General features: G+C 33.0%; 2 protein-coding genes and 1 long non-coding RNA gene across 3 annotated transcripts in view; 2 read left to right on the forward strand and 1 right to left on the reverse strand.

Annotated features, from left to right (window-relative positions):
• Positions 1–18,786, forward strand: part of LOC149898356 (uncharacterized) — a 313,253-nt gene that overhangs the window by 59,207 nt on the left and 235,260 nt on the right. The window lies entirely within an intron of this gene.
• Eip93F (Ecdysone-induced protein 93F) overlaps positions 1–18,786 on the reverse strand; it is a 213,458-nt gene that overhangs the window by 25,341 nt on the left and 169,331 nt on the right. The gene's annotated exons all lie outside the window — the stretch shown is intronic.
• On the forward strand, positions 1,055–18,781 carry LOC149898359 (uncharacterized). The gene is made up of 3 exons (XR_016458100.1): positions 1,055–1,317; positions 1,597–1,695; positions 18,598–18,781. It is a non-coding gene; the product is annotated as an uncharacterized LOC149898359 (long non-coding RNA).

Below are 18,786 nucleotides of genomic sequence, written 5' to 3' on the forward strand. Positions count from 1 at the left end.
ATTGCTATTATGACCAAAAAATGTATAATGTTGGCAGCATTGGATATATTTTTCTCAAATCAGAATAAAATTTATTAATTTGCAATTTATTTAAGACGATACGTTTTTGTTTACTTTAGAATAATTTTATAAATATTTTAGTTGTGTTTAATAATTATGATAATATTGATTTCTTATTTATGTTTATAAAAAGCATAATTTGACTTTTATATTTGATATTCAAGGTATTCATAGACACAGTCTTCTATAATTATTGTGTAATAATAAAAATAAATTAAACATTAGTTACTTGTTATTATTATATTTTATTAAAAGAAATAATAAATATATTTGTATTTAATATATTCAATAGGTATAGCATATTTTCGAAAAATAATTAAATATGAAAATAATAAAACATAAATTATTAGACTCCTTATGCTACGGCCACACTACCTTATCGTCTACCGGGCTGTTACCGCAATAATTATGGCATTATATTACCGTCTAAATTACTGCATGAACTGATGTGGTTACACTAGAGTTTACCTAGATATGTCGGTAATTATTGGCATTTACCGCAGCAAAAAAAATATTAGTTAATAATTAAAATATAATAGATATGGTTTCTGTAATAATTCATCAAGGATTCTTTCTTTTTCAAAATGATTTTTTCTTTTTCAAATCATCTATTGTACTTGGAAATGATAAATTTTGTTTGATCCGACGCCACGCATTATTGTGTACACTGCGATTTTTATAGTTCTTCTGTCGGGTATCCCAAAGAGAAGAATTCCAAGAATTCCAAAAATTAGCGCCATCGAGCGCTTTTTCATTTGACCACTCCATGTCGGTCGATACGTGCGTCGTCGGTGAGCTCATATTGCACACTGGACAAACGGAAGTGTGGCCGCATACGCAATAATTACCGCGGTTATTTTCTTTGATGTGCGAAAGAATACCGCCGCCGGAGCTATTGCCTACCGCCATTTGTCATATTGATTGGCATTGTAGAATTATGGCCATAAGTCGTGGTTACACTTATGGCATATCGCGGTAGTGTGGCCGTAGCATTACTAACAGTTGGATTTTAATATTTAAATACATATTATTGTTTCTAAATTATTTTATTATTATTTTAATATATTTTTTAGATTAGATTACGTATTTTAAATACCTATTTCTTATTAATTAAAATATATTTAAAAAAAAAATACATAACTGTGAAATTGTCTATTCCCACTTTTTTCGTAATGTTTGCAATTATTTTTACTTCCGGAATAAAAGACCCCGCGCCCGCGCCAATTCTCTTCCATTAACATTTCGTCTGTTCACAGGGTAAGTCGATTTACATATTTTATTATTAATTAATTATTGGTCTCATATTGTACTTGGAGTGATTAATGATTTGAGTTTTATTGTTGTCTTTCTTTATACATTTTTCTTACTAACAATTAAATTTGTTACTTTAGGTAATTATTATTATAAAATATAAAAAGACTTCATTTCAATTCATGACGATTTATTCTTTTGTTTTTTTTCAATGGTTTAATAAAAACAAGTGATGTCTGATTTTTAAATGCTTTGTTTTTTTAAATAGTCATTTATCGTTTTCAGTAACTTCGAGATTCTACGTGACTTCGTGCCTCAACATGTTCCAAGCATCATCTAGCAACAATGGCGGCAACGCAGCGGCTATGGCGTGCATCGCTACCGGTAAGCTTTATTCAATTTATTAGGTTTAAAGTCAATTAATATACCTACATATATTTTCATAAGGCTCTGTTAGGTAGGTACTTAATCAATCACTTCTATCTTTTTTGTGCAAATTGAAATGTTCTGAATAAGTTGATACCTACTTTTAATAACAAAGATTTTTTTTATAAAATTGGTATCTAATGTTTAACATCTTAATACCTACGTAATTACCGTTGTTGTCATGTGTGTCTATATATACCTTATAGGTTACAGAATAAAGTCATTTTCTTTAACATAAAAAAGAATACAAGATAATATTTTAAATATAATAATATGTATAAATGGAGTAGGTAATAAGTCGGTAATATATTTTTTAATTTTTTCCTAATTTGTTGTACTTAAATCGAAATGCGCGGGAATCGCGAATAAACACGCGCGACGAGCGGGCGCGCCGCGCGCCGCGGGCGGCGTCGGTCGCCATTTTGTGTGATAGATATATTTATTATAAAAATAAATTAGATATTAGGTAATTCATTCAAAATTGTAAATATCCTTAAATAGTAAAAATTTAATTATTATAAGTCATGAAATTGTCTCTGATCATTCAAACACATGTTAGGTACCTATATCAATGTTCTGTATTTTAACGTATGTTATAAGGATACATACCTACCTATTTTCTTTTTAATGAAAGCTTTCTGCCAGTGAGTAGTTAAAATTGGTCCAGACGCTTTGAAAATTTGTATGTAATTGAACGTATATTATATATTTTATTTTATATTTAACTATTTATTTTTAACTTATCTGTGGGTATAGATAAAGTATTGATATTTTCGGTTTAATTTCAATTAATTCTTCACATTATGTAGCGAAGTTAATTTACACTATTTTATTAGAAAACTAGCGACCCCGGCTTTGCACGGGTGCAATGGCGGCTGGCCGGTAGGTACCTACCGCCGCAAACGCTATGTCCCGATATTTTTAAATCTGTAATATTTTCGAAAATATTCACTTAAGTCATACGGTGTAAAGGGCCATATAGATCTATATTAAATGAACAATGTATTCAAGGTATTTTTAATTGGTTAAGGATTAATGCTGTAGTTTAAATCGCTTCGAAAATTAACCATTATTAATTGTCGTAAAAAGTAAATGTCAGAAAAAAGTTATTGTGGGTTATCCATGAGAGATAGACATAATATACATATTATAATCATCACGGACTTTTCTATAGACCTTTTCAGTGTTTACAATACTTAGTATATTATTTTGATAAAACTCGTTGAGTTCAGCCTGCGTTTGCAATGTAAGCGGAAAAAATGCGTTTGATAAAATTATTTGCGACATCACATTAGAAACCTCAAAAATAACAGTACTTCTCCATTATTTAATGGATGTTATTATACATATAAACCTTCCTCTTGAATCACTCTTATCTACCTATTAAAAAAAACCGTATCAAAATCCGTTGCGTAGTTTCAGATTTAAGCATACAAAGGGACATAAGGAAATAGGGACAGAGAAAGCGACTTTGTTTTATACTATGTAGTGATAGTGATGTAGGTAGGTACTTACTTTCAACATTAAAGCGAGATTTATAAACCAGATTTTAGACTTACATAGGAGACGGAAGGACGACTAAGTTGTATCATATACCTACTAGAGTCTAGAATTTTACTTGATAGGTAATGAGATTAATTTTAATTTGATATTATACCTGTACATGATTTAATAATTGCCAATAACAGTATATAAACTATTTCCATAAAATAATAACATTCCATCATATTACGTAAGTACATAGTTTTGATAGGATTAAAATTAACATGATAAATAATTCTAGATATGTTTGATTATACGAGTATAATATTATACTGAAACGTAGATCGTCGCGATTATTTTTTTATAGATTGCGTAGCGTATTTCGTAGCGAGCTTAGTATTTTTTTTAGAGTAGTTTCGACTCCTTTTTCATCTTGGATCTCATTCTCAACCCATATCTAATCGATTTATATTTTTGTGTTACGAAATTTTAGAAATGAAGTAGTGATTTCACTAGGGATACTTTCTTTAACATATTTCATACGGATTTGTATTTTATAATCATAGGTACAACGCATTATTCTTTGTTTGGGACATTTCAATTTGCTTAACAAATTATAAATAAATTGTGCGGCACTATATAAATATTATGTTACTTCTGACCTGATAAAATCTCATTCTGTTTTTATTATTATTTTAATCGGTCAAATTATTATTAAAGGGTCAACGCATCAAGCCGATCCCCGGTTTAAGGGTAACAACGCACAATGTGTCGCGATGGCAACATGCGCGGCTGTTTACTCTTCTATTCTAAATAGAGCCGTATTTTCTCAGGAAAATATTGACACTATTTTAGACTTTGGTGACATGTTATACATTCAAGTAAGACCACTTGGGGTTGCGCATAATCATCCTCATTTATATCCTGAAGAATTGCCTTCTGATATACGTGTAGGGACCTATTTGGCTAAAATTAAATCGATGGCAGACAACGATAGTTGGATCGACAACGGACTGTTTCCCACATGTGACAGCGACATAGCCACTTACACTTTACAATTAAAATTAATCCTAAAAAATAAAATATTTCACACTGCACACAACGACTCCACACATAGCTACCTTTTCACCGGCGCTAATAATACGATATCTTTTTGGAGGTCAAATAATACATATTTTATCTTTAATAGCCATAAAGTAGACGCGAATAATAAATACGTCCATAACTCGCATTCGGTAGGAGCTGCACGTCTCTTTCAGTGCAACAATTTAGATACTCTTGCAAAGTTTTTGTTTTGGAATCCGGCGTTTGGTAGTCAGTATCAAATTCATAAAATTATTTTAAATAATTTTCATAGTGTCAATATTATTAATGAATTAGTTAGTGTAGACAACCAATTAGTTAATGTAGACGACCAATTAGTTATTGTAGACGATCCTAAATTGTCTAATTTAAAACCGATAGTTTTAGTTAATAAAGGTATACCCCCAAAATATGACCCTAAATTAAATTCCCTAAAACCAAAAGTTTTAATTCAAAATATTCGCGACCCTAAATTAACAACACTGACACCCGTTGTCTGCATAACAAAATTACCCGATGTTAGTAATGTAGGTAGGAAACGCGGTAGACCGTCTAAATATAATAAATCTAAAACACACAAACAAAACAATATAAACGAAGATTCGGATAGTTCATCAGTAAATTCAGTAGAAGTAGGACGTAAGAGGGGACGACCAGGTAGGCGATCTATAGATGCAGATTCTCATTTAAAAGCGGTCACAAAATATAATAAAAAACATCCCGAAGTTCATAGGCAGGCGGTTCAGAAGTATAGTCAGAATAATCCCGAGATCAATAAGCAAGCCGTTCAAAAATATACACAATCTAATCCGGAGGTTAATAGGCAAGCCGTTCAAAAGTATAGTCAAAGTAACCCAGAGGTTAATAGGCAAGCAGTAGATAAGTACAATCAAGTTAATCGAAATCTAGACGTGGAATTACGGAATTCCAACAATTTAATAGGTACAAAGAGTGGCGACGGCTTAACTGTCGTCAAATTGTATAGTTTTAAAAACATTTCATTATTAGATAGGGAAGCGTTTTTGTGTAGGTTCTGTAATGCTAGATTGTTCTTTGAGGAAAAGAATCGTATCAAGTGGTGCTGTGGGGCTGGCGCTTATAACGTTCAAAATTTCCCGCCATTAAATGAACCATTTTATAGCTTTCCTTCTTTTTTGCATAAACCTAGGGCTTACAATAATTTATTTGCTTTTAGTGCTTTAGGCGTTACACACGGATTTCAACATCCGACAACGGGGGTATCATTTTTAAAAATTCAAGGGAGGGTTTATCACAGAGTTTTCGATCTTGCGTACTCAGAAACTACTAACCCGGCTGGACTTTACATCTATGATAACAGTGAGCGAGAGAGCCTCGCTACAAATTTAAATTTAGATTTAACTGTCATTCGATCGATTACAAATTTCTTGCATAATCACAACCCTTATATAGAGTGCTTCAAGCGGCTGAGCCAAGAACCATCCGACCACGCACACCTCATTTTTGAGCACACCACACGACGCACACATGGCAACATTCTCGGTGATATGCCTTTAGGCAACGAGATTGCTGCCATTATAAGCAATGAGCAGGAACGTTACATTCCTCGCGCCATTGCAATCTGGAAAATTGGAGACAAAAAGCCTCACACAGTAGATATAATGCACCCCCTATATGAAACTTTTCAATATCCATTATTGTATCCGCACGGTAACCCTGGATGGTTTCCTAACAAAACGGACAATAATGGAGCAAAACTAACCCAGAACAAATATGTAAGATGTCTCCTTCTGAGCGAACCCCGTTTCAACGATTTTAATCGTTTGTCTGAAGAGTGGTTAGTTGATATGCAATGTAGGATTTTAGAAGAAAGACTTCGTTACCTGTATAACATCCAAAAAGGTAACACGGATAATGCTCTCCGTTCCGCTCCATTAAGAGAAGTAGAGTCAGTTTTACAGCAGATAAGTGTAGATGAGACTATTCGAGGAGAGGGTGGGGTTGTGCCTGGTAGAGTCTATTTGCCAAGTAGTTACACGGGGGGGCCTAGATATATGAAGCAAAAGTATATGGATGCTATGGCAGTAGTTAACAGATTAGGATTGCCATCTTTTCTTTTAACTTTAACTTGCAATCCCAAATGGCCTGAAATACAAAATTCAACAACAGGTCATCATAATACGCCATCAATTTGTGCTAGAGTTTTTAACATTAAATTGCAACAACTTTTGAGGGATCTACGCACAGGGGTTTGGTTTGGTAAAATTGTTTATATTTTATATGTAATAGAGTTCCAAAAACGGGGATTACCACACGCTCATATCTGTTTTGCAGTCGAGGGTGGTGGCCCCGTTCACGGTACTGATGTGGATAAATTTATTAGAGCAGATATTCCTGACGCTTCAGAAGTTGATGGAAAATTAAGAAAAGCTGTTTTAGATTACATGGTACATGGTCCATGCGGTCCGCCGCATAGGACAGATTTAAAATGTTGGGATAGTGAAAAAAAAAAATGTACAAGCTATTTCCCAAAACCAGAGACAGAAGTCACATATTGTAATGATAAAGGGTTTATTAACTTAAAGCGTAACAGTAAGAATACAGCCACTATTAAATACAGAGGGAGGGATGTAGAAATTAGTGATTTGTGGATAGTACCATACAACGCTGCACTTCTTCTTAGATATGATTGCCATTTAAATTTAGAATCAGTGTCCACTCGAACAGTCATTAAATATCTCTTTAAATATATGACCAAAGGTCCAGACGAGGCTCGAGTCGCCATTGTTCCAGATGAACTAAAAAATAACGAAATAGAACAGTACGTCACAAAACGATACATCGGTTCTGGTGAGGCTGCTTGGAGAGTTTTTGAGTTTGACGTCACGGGACGTGAGCCTACTGTAAAGATGTTAGACGTGCATTTAGAAAATCATCAATCAATTTTTTTTAAGGCGGGAAATGAAGCGCGTGCAGTTCAGAATTCGGATTCGGATCTCGTCACGTATTTTAATCGTCCCCTCGGTGAAGAATTCGATAGTTTAACATATTTAGATTTTTACGAGAGGTATATCGTTCATTCCAGCCGCCCCTCAACAAAAAATACAACCATTTATAATATGACCAACGGCAAATTTTTGACGAAAAGACAGAGGGGAGAAATAGTGACGCGTTTATTTTGGGTCGCGCCCAACAGAGGTGAACAATTTTATTTAAGATTACTGTTAGCTTTACACCCCTGCCGTAGTTACAGGGATCTTTATAATTTGGGTGGTCCAAATTGTAACACATTCCAGGAGGCCGCTAAAGCCGTTGGTATCGCCAACGATGAAGCCGAATACGAGATAGCTATGCAGGAAGCTTCATGTTTTTTGACCGGACCACGCCTGCGTAACTTTTTCGTATTATTGGCTGTTAACGGGGTAGCAGTAGCGACACTGTGGGAAAAATTTAAAAATGAGCTAGCTGAAGATATACTTAACCGCGTAAATAACGATCCGGATAGAGCGTACACCCAGGCCTTGGTTCAAATTGACCGTCTATTGCGAAAACATGGTTCGTGTTTGTTAGAGCAAGGTTTGCCTGACGCGCACGATGACACCACCGAACTAGGTCGTGAGAAGGCTCTACACGATGCAGACGGGTTACGCGAATTTGTGGATGTTTGGACGCCCAAGCTGTCTCATGACCAGCGGCAAGTGTTCGAATATGTGCAAAATTTGCTCACTGATCACGGTTTTCGCAATAGTAACGAAAGTGCTATTTATATAGACGGTCCGGCAGGCACTGGTAAAACGTTGCTATTAAATACGATAGCAGCGTACGTGAGGGGCGTACTCAACGGTGTAGTTTTATGCACAGCGAGTTCAGGTATTGCCGCGCAGAACTATGACGGCGGTATGACTGCGCACAGTATGTTTAAGTATCCGTTAAGCGCTATTGACGATTTAGGCTATTGGTATGTAACAAACGGAACCCAGAGAGCTGAACTCATACTACACTCCGATTTAATCATTTACGACGAAGCGCCGATGGTACACAAGTACCTCATTCATTTGTTAGATAGGTCTTTGCAAGACTTGACAAAGTCTAATAAAAGTTTCGGGGGAAAGGTTATCATTTTTGCCGGAGATTTTCGTCAGATTCCGCCCGTAGTTACGAACGCCAAGTGTCATTCTGATATATTTAATGCTTCAGTTAAATCATCGCCCTTATGGCAGAGTTTAAAGACGTTTTCACTAACTACACCTCAGAGGTGTAGTGAAGATAGTGTTTTTTCCGATTTTTTACTTCAAATAGGTTCAAATAATTTGCCTTTACATTCGGTAAAGGTCGGTAGATCTTGTCAAAATTTAATAGACCTTTCACTTTTATCATTTACTACTGATTTAAATGAGTTAATTAATTTTGTATTTTCGGATTTCCTTTTAGAAAACGAGCCAGAAGTTTGTATAGGTAGGGCCATTCTTTCGACACACAACTCCAATATTAGAGAAATAAATAGGACTGTATTAGATCGTTTGCCAGGCGACCTTTTACATTTCTATTCAGTAGATAAAACGGCTACGGATGACACTGACGAATTGTATTTAGGCGTTGACGTGTTGAATAGTATGCACCCTAAAGGTATACCAGAACACGATCTCACTTTAAAAGTAGGATGTATTTGTATAATAATTCGTAACCTTAGTTTTTCAGATCATTTAGTTAATGGTACAAAAGTTATAATCGAAGCGACTTCACCTCGATTAATAACAGTTCGCAAACCGGGAATAGCCGAATTGTTTTTTATACCGCGAATCATGTTTAAAGCCCCCATTGATCATAATAGTCCAATAGAAATGTGTCGATTGCAATTTCCCCTTCAGGTGTGTTATGCAATGACCATTCATAAGAGTCAAGGTCAAACTATTAATAGGGTCGGCATAGATTTAAGATCGGACGTATTTAGTCACGGACAGTTGTACGTGGCATTAGGTCGCGTACGGGATAGGAACGATTTAATGCTTCTTGTACATAGGGAAAAATTAATTAACGGTAAACCTTACGTAAATAACGTCGTCATTCCACAGTTACTTTAGGGATTTCCCACCATGCATTACACTATTCACTTTGCTTGGTAGATTGACGAGTTACACTTGCAAGCATTACACACTCGGCTTCCTGGAATGAAATTGTTCACCTCCGTTCTATATCAGAAATCAATTATTAAAATCAAATCATGTTGCCAACGTTTACATTGTGCGTATTTTTTTATGAACTCTTATCATCACGACGCTAACATTAAAAAACGAATTGATTCTACGTTAAAGTTGAAACACTGTGTAACAAATTATTTGTATTAAAGTAAAATGCGAGAGCGAATGTATAAGTTTGTTATTGGTTTTAAGGTTGTATGCGCATTGTCGAGTATTTATATGTCAGTGGCGGTGACAGTAATTTATAAAATTGACTGAACTTTTCTTATATATAATAATGTTATAATGGATATGTAAAGTCATAGCAGCTGCTTGGTTCATAGGAATTTAAATGGATTTGAATGGACCTTATCGGCTCGGTGACAGGTGGAAATGCGTGTCGAGAGTCCTCTGCAAGGCGGTAGGTCGTGAGTTCCGGAGCTGGCGGCCGGCCGTGGGAGGCGCAGGAGCGACTCTGTCGCAGAGGTGAGTGCGGTGCCCTAAGTCGCTTTGCATTGGCGCTGCGTCGCGCCTGCAGTGATGGCGGTGACTAGATGTAGACAGTGTCGAAACAATAGAATATTACGATTGATAATGCGGGGCGTTTCTCTCAAGTTGTATGTATTAATATTTATATTACATCTCATATAATATGTCATAATTGTGCTAACCTAACCAAAATATTTGCGTATTTGAAAAAAAATGGACAGATCACGGATACACAAAATAAAAACAATTTTATGTTCCTATAAATAATTGTTATTTATTCTAAGTATCAAATTTGATAAATGTTGAGTGAATGTTATCACTATCATGTAAACAAAATTTAAATGCATATGATTATTAATATTATTTTATTAATATACCGAGAAATATTCACAAAACGAAAGATGTCGTTTACTTTAAAAGTCAAAGCAGTATCATGAAAGGTCGGGAACCTTCAGATTCTGGGAAATGTTACCCAGGCATTTTTTTTTTCTTTTTCATATAAATCGCATTTTACTTTTCCAAAAAGCTGGTACATCTCAGTAAAATGAGCATTCTTTCGATTTCTTTTGCTGCAAAGATTTCGTAGTGGGATTATGTTGTAGGCAATAAAAAGACAAAAAAAGCAAAACAGAATATTGTTCATTGACTATTAAATAAAAATAATCATACTTTTACATTTAAGTTGTGCTTTAAATTCAGTGATTTAACTTTATTTATGGTTATTTCCGAGATACCAAATTAGGCTTATTTTTCCGAAATTAACCGAATAGAAATAATATTTATTAACTATCAAATTATGTGGTAATATAAAATGTGCTAACCCTAAGCTTCTTTTGATGCTGAGCAATGTTGTAAAATATAGATCGCTACATTATTAGGTAATTTTGCCCATCATTGTAACTTTTGTTTAAAACAACCTTCAGTGGTAGTTATAATATTTCAAACGTTATTTAATGACATATTATGAGTAAAAGAAACCTGTGTTTTCGCCATCATGCACAAACTATCAACTTGAATTTTCACCATTTTTTTTTTCCCGCGAAATGACACATGATATTCAATGAGTTACAACAAGTTGCTGATTTAAATTAGCGACACACACAATAGGCAGTGTTGACAGACAAATTAACCAACTATTTTACACCAAATACTTTGAATGTTGCCAAAGTATGAAGGTATTTTAACAATTTAAAAATTTGCATGAAGTGTTCTTCAAAGCAAAGCTGATGACCCATTGTACGCCAATCATCACATTTTCAGTACCCAATCACTTTATTAATTTATCTATGAATATTTTATTCGTATTATTATTTATCAAAATACAAACTCGATGCCATAAAGCATTGGTAGCACATCTCGTCTCTCTTTGCTTGAAGTGTTCTTCAAAGCAAAGCTGATGACCCATTGTACGCCAATCATCACATTTTCAGTACCCAATCACTATATTAATATACCTATGAATATTTTTTTAGTATTATTATTTATCAAAATAAAACTCGATGCCATAAAGCATTGGTAGCACATCTCGTCTCTCTTTGCTTGAAGTGTTCTTCAAAGCAAAGCTGATGACCCATTGTACGCCAATCATCACATTTTCAGTACCCAACCACTATATTAATTTACCTATGAATATTTTTTTAGTATTAATTTATTATTTATCAAAATACCAACTCGATACCATAAAGCATTGGTATCACATCTCGTCTCTCTTTGCTTGAAGTGTTCTTCAAAGCAAAGCTGATGACCCATTGTACGCCAATCATCACATTTTCAGTACCCAACCACTATATTAATTTACCTATGAATATTTTTTTAGTATTAATTTATTATTTATCAAAATACACTCGATACCATAAAGCATTGGTTGCACATCTTGTCTCTCTTTGCTTGAAGTGTTGTTCAAAGCAAAGCTGATGACCCCCTGTACGCCAATCATCACATTTTCAGTACCCAACCACTATATTAATTTATCTATGAATATTTTATTAGTATTAATTTATTATTTATCTACTGAATGAACTATATACTGAAGCCCTATGCTTCTTGAGGAGATAAAGGAACAATCATCAACATTATTTTATTATAAGTATCGAAATATAAACTCAGCACCATAAAACATAAGAGGTACATCTTGTCTCCTCTTTTCTATTCAAAGCAAAGCTTATGATTGGGTATTATAATATACAACATTTTCAGTACTTAAATTGTAAATTATACCCGAATCCTCATAAATTGAAACTTTGATTACAGATTACACGACTCGACAAAAAAATTTTCGTTCTTTGTCCTAAAGTTTATACTATTATTTTCCAGTTAGTTATGCACAAAAACGAAAAGAAAATACCTTTTTTCGGTATAAAGTTTGCTTTTGTGATAGTTATAATAATAATACTAATTTTTCAATTTTTTCATAAATTTTAATTGATTTTAATATTTTTAAAAAGACCGCGCGGTGAGAGTGGGATATTAACGTTTACACTGTGCCGCCAGATGGCACCCGAGTGATAACAACCATCAGGTATTATTTACAAGCCCAGAATAACTTAAAATGTCGTCACGAAAGTGCAAATACGATGCTGATGCATTTTGTTTTATATGTGGTCAATTTATTAGAGTTCGAGACGTGAAATATGAACTAAAGACATCTCTCGTTCTCTGTGAAGCCTATGAAGCATATTTTGACTGTCCTGTACGGAATCAAAATAAGCCATGGGCTCCACATGTTGCTTGTATATAAAAGGTGTTTGGAAGGTAAGGCAAATTCCAATTACAAATTTTAAGGCCATGAGCTGCAGGATGTCATTAAAAGTGCATATGCTGCATGCTCATTTAGATAAATTTAAAAACAATATGGGAGCCTATTCCGAAGAGCAAGGAGAACGTTTCCATCAGGACATCATGAATTTTGAACATCGCTATCAAGGCCAATACAATGAAAACATGATGGGCGACTATATTTGGGGTTTATTGAGAGAAAGTAGCTATGAACATAAAAGAAAAAGTAAAAGTGTGCACTTTTAAGTTATTTTCCACTTTTCTGTAAGCTAATTTGATAGTAAAACTTAATAAAAATAATAAACATTTTTATTTCAATAGTTTTATTTTCAATCAAAAATTAAAATCCGAGATTTTTAAAAATTTCCTTCAATCAGTCTTCTAAGCACAAAAGCAAAGTTTTTCATGCCATATATTTTTTTTCCGTTTAATTACGACCTAAACTACGAAATTTAATGCTTTGCAATCAAAGTCAAATTTCATGGTGACCCGTTGTTATATATTATAATAATCACACCTGCGCAAAGCATGCATATGCATTTACGAGTATTTTATGTAAAAAATATTGTAACAAGAATATGGTTATTCATCACATCGAATAAATTCAAGCGTTTGTTACTAACGTAAATAATATAAAGGGTGGAATTTTTACTTCTTAGATTATTTCGTATGCCTTTAATTTTCATAAATTAAAATGTATTTTTAATTATTCTATTTAAAACGGCAAATTGTTTAATAGCTACCAAAAAAATATCAGAAAAAATCTCAGAAAAAAGAAATATACAAAAAAAAACACACAAAAAAGAACAAAAACAAAAAAAAAATATCAGAAAAAAAGAAATATACAAAAAAAAAACACTAAAAAGAACAAAAAAAAAATAACAAAAAAAAAACGAAAAAATAATAATGATAGAACATCAAGAATATATTTGCCGCATCAACGAAACAAGAAACAAATACTGGAATTACATACGTTATTATCTAATTAAAATAGCCATTTTACTATTATAATAAACAGTCATAGCCATTTTACTATTATAGAAAGCAATGAAAACATTGGTCAGACGCAATAGCCAAACAAACATGAGTGACATGATGACTTTTTCTCACTCCAAAAATGTCTCGAAGCTGACAAAAGAAATTTCCTGTTCACCAAAGGAAACGTCGTAAGTGGACAAAATCCTTGATAAAAGCCAAAGAAAATTGACTATCACAGTGAAAGTTCACGGTAAATATAATATATGTAATTAAAAAAAATGGCATTATGATCCAGTTGCCGTCGTATGTGAGGTCACAAAGTTTTGGAACTAAACTGAAGTGCAAATTATAACCGAACGAACATGAAACTAAAATCCTAATATTAACGACATCAAATACAACACTGAAGGCTATGCTTTTATGATTGATTTGTATGATAATATTTTCTGAAACGACATCCAAACAAGAACATGAATTCTATCCGGTTGCTGATCGCACTCGCTGGGCTTCCCAAAAGGGTCTCACCCGGTGGGGTTGATCGCACGGATCCTGCAAGCAAGTGGAGTTAATGAATTTTAATTTACCTACATAAAAATACTTGACTGTATTCAGTATTGAAGTATGGTGGAATAGTTCGTTATATATGTGAATAGCGTTTATTTAGTAATTCCAGTATTTTGAATCACCTCAATCAAGCAAGATCAAGATTTATTTTATAATTTAGTATAAAAAAATGTATTCGTATAAATTTATTCTTTCATCTCGTTTTAAATGGAACTAAAGTTTAAAACAAATGTTGGTTGTCGATTATTATGTACTTATGAAAAAAAAAAAAATATTTACATACACGTTACGTTGTCAACAGTTATTTTAAAATAAATTATAGTTATAATATTGTAATTCGTATTGCAAAAATAAAAACTTTCTTCCTTACTTTTACTCTGCCTTCTCTTCTTCGAGAGAAACTTTATTGAATTAAAGTATCAGGCAACTCTTCTATTTTTTCGCTATACCTTCTTATGTAACTCGCCCTTTTCGTTTCGTGTTATTTAATTACACCACTGTGCCTATTCTTCTTTCTCTTCTTTATATCTTCTCTAAATTCTTCTTAATACGTTATAGTTTATACTATGTGTAATTTAAAAAAAAGTCAACGTTAACCTGTAATATTAAGAACTCATTGTATATAAAGTACATACTATCATAATGTAAAATACATTTTATCTTAATGTACCTAATGTTGGAATACAGCTGGTCGACTGGTTATTTATTTTGTAATTTGAAACATTTCATTGCTTGCTTGCTTAAAATAATTAAAGTGACTATGTAGTAAGTACGGCTATCGTACAAACTCCAAACCTATCGAGAACTGAAGAATTGTTATACTAACTAAGTACAATCAATTGCTTTTTTCACATGCATATAATATATCTACAAAATATAATTTTAGTTTTTATTAGATACATAAGTAGAACATTTATGTTTACGTATCACCTATAAGTTTTTGTTATTTACAATATTTTATTAAGACAATGTAAAATGTATGAAATACTCTAAGAGTTGAAAACATCTTTTGTTAGTATGATAACCATATTCTTGAATATTTTCCAACGCAAAAAAAAACTACATTATCAAAAACAATTAATCAATATCATAATTACTTCGAAAATGCATAGTGTCTTATTGTGATTTTTTTACCAAGGATATCTTTGCCCGAAGATCAATTCATAAGTCACTTTTTAAATTGCAAAAATACCTTCATACTTTGGCAACATTCAAAGTATTTGGTGTAAAATAGTTGGTTAATTTGTCTGTCAACACTGCCTATTGTGTGTGTCGCTAATTTAAATCAGCGACTTGTTGTAACTCATTGAATATCATGTGTCATTTCGCGGGAAAAAAAAAATGGTGAAAATTCAAGTTGATAGTTTGTGCATGATGGCGAAAACACAGGTTTCTTTTACTCATAATATGTCATTAAATAACGTTTGAAATATTATAACTACCACTGAAGGTTGTTTTAAACAAAAGTTACAATGATGGGCAAAATTACCTAATAATGTAGCGATCTATATTTTACAACATTGCTCAGCATCAAAAGAAGCTTAGGGTTAGCACATTTTATATTACCACATAATTTGATAGTTAATAAATATTATTTCTATTCGGTTAATTTCGGAAAAATAAGCCTAATTTGGTATCTCGGAAATAACCATAAATAAAGTTAAATCACTGAATTTAAAGCACAACTTAAATGTAAAAGTATGATTATTTTTATTTAATAGTCAATGAACAATATTCTGTTTTGCTTTTTTTGTCTTTTTATTGCCTACAACATAATCCCACTACGAAATCTTTGCAGCAAAAGAAATCGAAAGAATGCTCATTTTACTGAGATGTACCAGCTTTTTGGAAAAGTAAAATGCGATTTATATGAAAAAGAGAAAAAAAAATGCCTGGGTAACATTTCCCAGCATCTGAAGGTTCCCGACCTTTCATGATACTGCTTTGACTTTTAAAGTAAACGACATCTTTCGTTTTGTGAATATTTCACGGTATATTAATAAAATAATATTAATAAACATGTCCATTTAAATTTTGTTTACATGATAGTGATAACATTCACTCAACAATTACGTTTTACATCTCACTACTACAACATATTGGCTGCATCATATCGATCGCTTGGCTTCATCCTACGGTGCTCCAAAGAATTCAAGGATCCTAAAACAGCGCTTGTACTTTACAACAACTTCGTTCGTAGTCGTCTGGAGTATTGTTGTACAGTCTGGAACCCATCTTATCAAACGCATATAATTCGGATCGAGCGTTTACAAAAATTACTGGTCCGTTGTCTAGCATTCAGAACTGGAATTGGTAAAACCTGCACAAGTTATCTGGACAGACTCAATAACTTCAAGATGTTGAGCTTAAAATCTCGACGTACAATGTTAGATATATTTTTCTTATATAAAATAATTAATAATTGTATTGATTCTTCTGAATTATTGGGCAGAATATGTATTAATGTCCCCGCCAGGATCCCTCGATATCCCTGCGCTATACTCAGAACTCCTCCATTTCGAACAAACTTAAGGAAGCATTCCCCAATAGTTAGACTTACCCATGAGTACAACGTTGTTGCAGCAAAGTCGCGTGAAATTGATATATTTCACAATTCACTTGCGGTATTCAAGCGTATTCTTAATAAACATTTCAATGAAACATGTCGATAAGCACCATACTATTTACAAATAATAGTAGTCAGCATTAGTTTTTTAATTAGTAATTAGTAATATTAGTAAAAACGATATTATTGCAAATTTGTTTTGGATCTACTTTGGTAAATTATTATTTGTTTGTTTGTATTTCCTGCATCAGAAATTGTATTTCATTTTTTCATTAAACTAACATGATATTGCTATCCGTTTAAATATACGATTGTTGTAATTTCCTATAAGTAAAGAAACATATATTGTTATTATACGATAAGCTATTTTAGTATTAACTATTAAGAGTTTATAAATTATGTTTTCTTTGTTGGAAATTCTTAATAAAAATAAAAAAATAAAAACATTTATCAAATTTGATACTTAAAATAAATAACAATTATTTATAGGAACATAAAATTGTTTTTATTTTGTGTATCCGTGATCTGTCCATTTTTTTTTCAAATACGCAAATATTTTGGTTAGGTTAGCACAATTATGACATATTATAATATGAGATGTAATATAAATATTAATACATATAACTTGAGAGAAACGCCCCGCATTATCAATCGTAATATTCTATTGTTTCGATACTGTCTACATCTAGCCACCGCCATCACTGCAGGCGCGCCGCAGCGCCAATGCAAAGCGACTTAGGGCACCGCACTCACCTCTGCGTCAGAGCCGCTCCTGCGCCCGCCGCGGCGCGCGCCGGCCCGGCCACGTCTCGCCGCCGAGCGAGGCCGCTCGCGCGCAGCTCCGCCCGACACCGGCCCGGTACCGTCCGCGGATCCATTCCTTCCGTTGGACTAAAAGCGCCCGCTATCGTCTTTCATGATCCATCGTTATTCTATATTCGAAGGGCTATCATTTCATTTTTATAAATTGCATCACGTCCGACGTATATTTACAGTACAACGCGCTACATCATTACTTCTAATATCGTACTTTTACATTCGCTGAGCGCATTTTACAGTAATATTTAAATATTTTGTCTCGCTATGCTTCAATTTTCTATGTAGATCAATCAATTTTGTTTTTTAACATAAACTTACATGCACAACACAAACTATATTTTTGTGTACATAAAATCAATTAAGTTTAGTTTATAGGTATATAGACTAGAGTAAACTAGAGTAAATTAATTTAGATCGTGTAAATTATTGATGTAGAATGTAGATATTTTATTCATACATTTTATTTACGTGTATACCTAAGTATGTATTTTTGATAGAATCATGGTTATATTTATTTAATTTTATTTTATTACACGCATAACGCTTTACTTAAACACGTGTCAATCATATACACACTTTACAATTTTTATTTCTTTTATAGTTAAGTATAATAGTAGTAATTAGTGTATATCGAGTACTTAGACGGTAGTTAGGTAACTCCGCCTGTGTTTGAGGGTGAATAGAATAAATTTTATGAGATTATTTTATTCTACCTCATCGCAGCCAGTCCCAAGCCTGGATAAAGGAGGAGGTGGTAGTTTTGCATTAATACAGAAAGTTTCAGATATAATTTGCTCAGTATGATGTGAAACACCTCGCTGCCAGTCAAAAAAATTGAAAACAGTGTTCCTTTTTGCGGATATTTGTCATAGGTTTATATTATTTTTTATAATCTTCTTATTATCTTTCTAAATTTATGATACAACTTATATATTTCATATTTTCCAGATCGCAGAAGACGGACAAACAACACAAAATAATAGGTTTAATATGACAACATTAAATCACAAGTTAAGTATATTATATTTGTTTGGCATAATTCCCTGTTTGTCTAAAAAGGAGCATTAAAAAAACATAAAATCTTGATTAAGTTTAGATAACAAAAGTATGGATGCAAAACTCTCAATAAATTTAAAA

This window comes from Colias eurytheme, chromosome 23 (assembly GCF_061535395.1).
Source record: "Colias eurytheme isolate Ceu_HAF_F1 chromosome 23, ilColEury1 Martin Lab GWU primary, whole genome shotgun sequence".
In the NCBI taxonomy this organism is placed as follows: domain Eukaryota; kingdom Metazoa; phylum Arthropoda; class Insecta; order Lepidoptera; family Pieridae; genus Colias; species Colias eurytheme.